General features: G+C 46.1%; 1 pseudogene; it reads right to left on the bottom strand.

Annotated features, from left to right (window-relative positions):
• Nucleotides 1-5,456: 5,456 nt before the first annotated feature.
• Nucleotides 5,457-6,351, bottom strand: part of LOC128716784 (large subunit ribosomal RNA) — a 6,232-nt pseudogene continuing 5,337 nt past the window's right edge.

Here is a 6,351-nt window from a genome sequence, read left to right as displayed (position 1 = left end):
CACATTTGACCAGGTCGAGAAAAAAATTTTTTCGTGACGACCTGGTCCCCCATAGTAGGGAATGAACATGACATCTTAACCATATTTGACCATTTTCAAATTTCTCGTCGCGGAATCATGACTTTGCTAGTAAAATTTGTTCCGGGTAGGGACCTCCCATACAAAATTTTCATCGCTCCAAAAGTGATTTCGTTTCACTTTTCAACATTTACAAGGTCCATAAATCATGTTTTGAGACGATATGGAAAAAAAAATTTTTTGCCCGTCTCGACCAACTCGACCGATGGTGACCACAGCAGGGTGCTCCATACAAATTTTCCTTATGTGGAATTTTCAGTGTAAAATAAGGTTTCTCCAATCGATCGCGGGTTTCACTTTTCATCATTTGCTAGGTCTAACTATGATGTTTTGAGTGGTCCCGCAAAAATTTTTTCTCTTGGCCAGTCGACCCTTTCGTCCATGTCGGTGTGTTCTGCAGTAGGGTGCTCCATACAAATTTTCCTTATGTGGAATTTTTCAGTGTAAAATAAGGTTTCTCCAATCGATCGCGGGTTTCACTTTTCATCATTTGCTAGGTCTAACTATGATGTTTTGAGTGGTCCCGCAAAAATTTTTTCTTGGACCGGGCCTTCCTTCCCGGCCCTGTCGGTGTGCTCTGCAGTAGGGTGCTCCATACAAATTTTCCTTATGTGGAATTTTTCAGTGTAAAATAAGGTTTCTCCAATCGATCGCGGGTTTCACTTTTCATCATTTGCTAGGTCTAACTATGATGTTTTGAGTGGTCCCGCAAAAATTTTTTCTTGGACCGGGCCTTCCTTCCCGGCCCTGTCGGTGTGCTCTGCAGTAGGGTGCTCCATACAAATTTTCCTTATGTGGAATTTTTCAGTGTAAAATAAGGTTTCTCCAATCGATCGCGGGTTTCACTTTTCATCATTTGCTAGGTCTAACTATGATGTTTTGAGTGGTCCCGCAAAAATTTTTTCTTGGACCGGGCCTTCCTTCCCGGCCCTGTCGGTGTGCTCTGCAGTAGGGTGCTCCATACAAATTTTCCTTATGTGGAATTTTTCAGTGTAAAATAAGGTTTCTCCAATCGATCGCGGGTTTCACTTTTCATCATTTGCTAGGTCTAACTATGATGTTTTGAGTGGTCCCGCAAAAATTTTTTCTTGGACCGGGCCTTCCTTCCCGGCCCTGTCGGTGTGCTCTGCAGTAGGGTGCTCCATACAAATTTTCCTTATGTGGAATTTTTCAGTGTAAAATAAGGTTTCTCCAATCGATCGCGGGTTTCACTTTTCATCATTTGCTAGGTCTAACTATGATGTTTTGAGTGGTCCCGCAAAAATTTTTTCTTGGACCGGGCCTTCCTTCCCGGCCCTGTCGGTGTGCTCTGCAGTAGGGTGCTCCATACAAATTTTCCTTATGTGGAATTTTTCAGTGTAAAATAAGGTTTCTCCAATCGATCGCGGGTTTCACTTTTCATCATTTGCTAGGTCTAACTATGATGTTTTGAGTGGTCCCGCAAAAATTTTTTCTTGGACCGGGCCTTCCTTCCCGGCCCTGTCGGTGTGCTCTGCAGTAGGGTGCTCCATACAAATTTTCCTTATGTGGAATTTTTCAGTGTAAAATAAGGTTTCTCCAATCGATCGCGGGTTTCACTTTTCATCATTTGCTAGGTCTAACTATGATGTTTTGAGTGGTCCCGCAAAAATTTTTTCTTGGACCGGGCCTTCCTTCCCGGCCCTGTCGGTGTGCTCTGCAGTAGGGTGCTCCATACAAATTTTCCTTATGTGGAATTTTTCAGTGTAAAATAAGGTTTCTCCAATCGATCGCGGGTTTCACTTTTCATCATTTGCTAGGTCTAACTATGATGTTTTGAGTGGTCCCGCAAAAATTTTTTCTTGGACCGGGCCTTCCTTCCCGGCCCTGTCGGTGTGCTCTGCAGTAGGGTGCTCCATACAAATTTTCCTTATGTGGAATTTTTCAGTGTAAAATAAGGTTTCTCCAATCGATCGCGGGTTTCACTTTTCATCATTTGCTAGGTCTAACTATGATGTTTTGAGTGGTCCCGCAAAAATTTTTTCTTGGACCGGGCCTTCCTTCCCGGCCCTGTCGGTGTGCTCTGCAGTAGGGTGCTCCATACAAATTTTCCTTATGTGGAATTTTTCAGTGTAAAATAAGGTTTCTCCAATCGATCGCGGGTTTCACTTTTCATCATTTGCTAGGTCTAACTATGATGTTTTGAGTGGTCCCGCAAAAATTTTTTCTTGGACCGGGCCTTCCTTCCCGGCCCTGTCGGTGTGCTCTGCAGTAGGGTGCTCCATACAAATTTTCCTTATGTGGAATTTTTCAGTGTAAAATAAGGTTTCTCCAATCGATCGCGGGTTTCACTTTTCATCATTTGCTAGGTCTAACTATGATGTTTTGAGTGGTCCCGCAAAAATTTTTTCTTGGACCGGGCCTTCCTTCCCGGCCCTGTCGGTGTGCTCTGCAGTAGGGTGCTCCATACAAATTTTCCTTATGTGGAATTTTTCAGTGTAAAATAAGGTTTCTCCAATCGATCGCGGGTTTCACTTTTCATCATTTGCTAGGTCTAACTATGATGTTTTGAGTGGTCCCGCAAAAATTTTTTCTTGGACCGGGCCTTCCTTCCCGGCCCTGTCGGTGTGCTCTGCAGTAGGGTGCTCCATACAAATTTTCCTTATGTGGAATTTTTCAGTGTAAAATAAGGTTTCTCCAATCGATCGCGGGTTTCACTTTTCATCATTTGCTAGGTCTAACTATGATGTTTTGAGTGGTCCCGCAAAAATTTTTTCTTGGACCGGGCCTTCCTTCCCGGCCCTGTCGGTGTGCTCTGCAGTAGGGTGCTCCATACAAATTTTCCTTATGTGGAATTTTTCAGTGTAAAATAAGGTTTCTCCAATCGATCGCGGGTTTCACTTTTCATCATTTGCTAGGTCTAACTATGATGTTTTGAGTGGTCCCGCAAAAATTTTTTCTTGGACCGGGCCTTCCTTCCCGGCCCTGTCGGTGTGCTCTGCAGTAGGGTGCTCCATACAAATTTTCCTTATGTGGAATTTTTCAGTGTAAAATAAGGTTTCTCCAATCGATCGCGGGTTTCACTTTTCATCATTTGCTAGGTCTAACTATGATGTTTTGAGTGGTCCCGCAAAAATTTTTTCTTGGACCGGGCCTTCCTTCCCGGCCCTGTCGGTGTGCTCTGCAGTAGGGTGCTCCATACAAATTTTCCTTATGTGGAATTTTTCAGTGTAAAATAAGGTTTCTCCAATCGATCGCGGGTTTCACTTTTCATCATTTGCTAGGTCTAACTATGATGTTTTGAGTGGTCCCGCAAAAATTTTTTCTTGGACCGGGCCTTCCTTCCCGGCCCTGTCGGTGTGCTCTGCAGTAGGGTGCTCCATACAAATTTTCCTTATGTGGAATTTTTCAGTGTAAAATAAGGTTTCTCCAATCGATCGCGGGTTTCACTTTTCATCATTTGCTAGGTCTAACTATGATGTTTTGAGTGGTCCCGCAAAAATTTTTTCTCTTAGCCAATCGACCCTTTCGTCCATGTCGGTGTGTTCTGCAGTAGGGTGCTCCAACCAAGTTTTCCTAATGAAAGTTTTTCGTGGTTTCGTGTGAGTTAAAAACTCCGGAACTTGGCTTATTTTCACCATAATTTCCACCTATGGTGACCAACTCAATAAACGTTTTGTGCGTATCCTATGGACAGTTTTTCGCGTTCAACTTGGTGAACTAGGGTTGTTTTCCCGAAGGGTAGAAAAATCTGGACTTAGCCAAATTTTGAAATCTCCAACCAATCTTGGCCTGTTAGATTATCTTGGTTGGGTTGCTATGGGCTGCTACGGCCTACTTGATAGGCAATGTTTCAACTCTTGGAAGCTTTCGTGGTTGTTTAGAACTGTCCATGGCCTTCTTGATAGAAATGGCTTATGGTGGCCATGGACTTAGCAAAATTTTGAATTCTCCAACCAATCTTGGCCTGTTAGAGTATCTTGGTTGGGTTGCTATGGGCTGGTACGGCCTACTTGATAGGCAATGTTTCAACTCTTGGAAGCTTTCGTGGTTGCTAAGCACTGTTCGTGGCCTTCTTGATAGAAATGGCTTATGGTGGCCATGGACTTAGCCAAATTTTGAAATCTCCAACCAATCTTGGCCTGTTAGAGTATCTTGGTTGGTTTGCTATGGGCTGGTACGGCCTACTTGATAGGCAATGTTTCAACTCTTGGAAGCTTTCGTGGTTGCTAAGCACTGTCCATGGCCTTCTTGATAGAAATGGCTTATGGTGGCCATGGACTTAGCAAAATTTTGAATTCTCCAACCAATCTTGGCCTGTTAGAGTATCTTGGTTGGGTTGCTATGGGCTGGTACGGCCTACTTGATAGGCAATGTTTCAACTCTTGGCCGCTTTCGTGGTTGCTAAGCACTGTTCATGGCCTTCTTGATAGAAATGGCTTATGGTGGCCATGGACTTAGCCAAATTTTGAAATCTCCAACCAATCTTGGCCTGTTAGAGTATCTTGGTTGGGTTGCTATGGGCTGGTACGGCCTACTTGATAGGCAATGTTTCAACTCTTGGAAGCTTTCGTGGTTGCTAAGCACTGTCCATGGCCTTCTTGATAGAAATGGCTTATGGTGGCCATGGACTTAGCCAAATTTTGAAATCTCCAACCAATCTTGGCCTGTTAGATTATCTTGGTTGGGTTGCTATGGGCTGCTACGGCCTACTTGATAGGCAATGTTTCAACTCTTGGAAGCTTTCGTGGTTGCTAAGCACTGTCCATGGCCTTCTTGATAGAAATGGCTTATGGTGGCCATGGACTTAGCAAAATTTTGAATTCTCCAACCAATCTTGGCCTGTTAGATTATCTTGGTTGGGTTGCTATGGGCCGGTACGGCCTACTTGATAGGCAATGTTTCAACTCTTGGGCGCTTTCGTGGTTGCTAAGCACTGTTCGTGGCCTTCTTGATAGAAATGGCTTATGGTGGCCATGGACTTAGCAAAATTTTGAAATCTCCAACCAATCTTGGCCTGTTAGATTATCTTGGTTGGTTTGCTATGGGCTGGTACGGCCTACTTGATAGGCAATGTTTCAACTCTTGGAAGCTTTCGTGGTTGCTTAGGATAAGAATCCCGACGAGAAAGGTTTCCCGGACTTATAAAAATAACCGATTAGCCCCAAGGACACATCTTCCTTGAAAGGCTAATCATGCACCACACACCACACCACCCATAGGCTTGCAAGCAGCACTCTTGTCGAGTGCAGCAAGCCTATGCTCACATCAACTACCGTACACGTACCACCATAGGCTTGCAAGCAGCACTCTTGTCGAGTGCAGCAAGCCTATGCTCATCAACTACCATACGTACCACCACAGCCTTGCAAGCAGCACTCTTGTCGAGTGCAGCAAGCCTATACTCCACGAACTAACCACTTCACCACCAAGCATGGGTCGCCTGAGAGGATCGATGCGAACGCATCTCTACAACTCGCAGCTCCCAGCCTGTAGTCCCGTCGTTTGCGGGCGGTCGAAGGTGTCGAAACTAGTTGTATCCACGGTCGACGGGAGCACAGCCACCAGGGTTCCCTGTGATAAGGTACTTCCACGTGCAGCGTACACCCGCCCGTTGCGGCTCAGTCTAGTGCTATAGCGGGGATGAGACGGCAGTGTGCACGGGGCAGCACCGACGGATCTCAGAGGGTTGTTAAGCCCGCTAGCTTCCGATCACCTAATGGGTTTATGATGCGCTATCAGCTCGGATTGGATACGACCTTAGAGGCGTTCAGGCATAATCCAGCGGACGTAGCGTCATACCAAAGTCCGGTCGAACTAGTATTGAGCCAGTGGTCCGTACCTGTGGTTCCTCTCGTACTGCACAGGAATTCCGTTAAGATAGCAGCATACAGCACACACCAGTAGGGTAAAACTAACCTGTCTCACGACGGTCTAAACCCAGCTCACGTTCCCTTGAAAGGGTGAACAATCCTACGCTTGGTGAATTTTGCTTCACAATGATAGGAAGAGCCGACATCGAAGGATCAATAAGCCACGTCGCTATGAACGCTTGGCGGCCACAAGCCAGTTATCCCTGTTTCCACAGGGCTCAATCCTGGGCCCGACCCTGTGGAACGCGATGTACGACGGCGTGCTTCGGCTGGTGCTGCCTGAGGGCGCCGAAGTGATCGGCTTTGCGGATGACGTCGTGGTGCTGGCGAGCGGGACGACGCCGGAAGCAGCGACGGGACTGGCGGAGACGGCGGTAGCAATGATCAGCTCGTGGATGGCGCAACACCACCTGGAGCTCGCTCCGGCCAAGACCGAGCTGGT

This window comes from Anopheles marshallii (genome assembly GCF_943734725.1).
Source record: "Anopheles marshallii chromosome X unlocalized genomic scaffold, idAnoMarsDA_429_01 X_unloc_103, whole genome shotgun sequence".
Lineage (NCBI taxonomy): Eukaryota > Metazoa > Arthropoda > Insecta > Diptera > Culicidae > Anopheles > Anopheles marshallii.
Note: the sequence above shows the minus strand (reverse complement) of the source record. Positions and strands in the feature narration are given on the sequence as shown.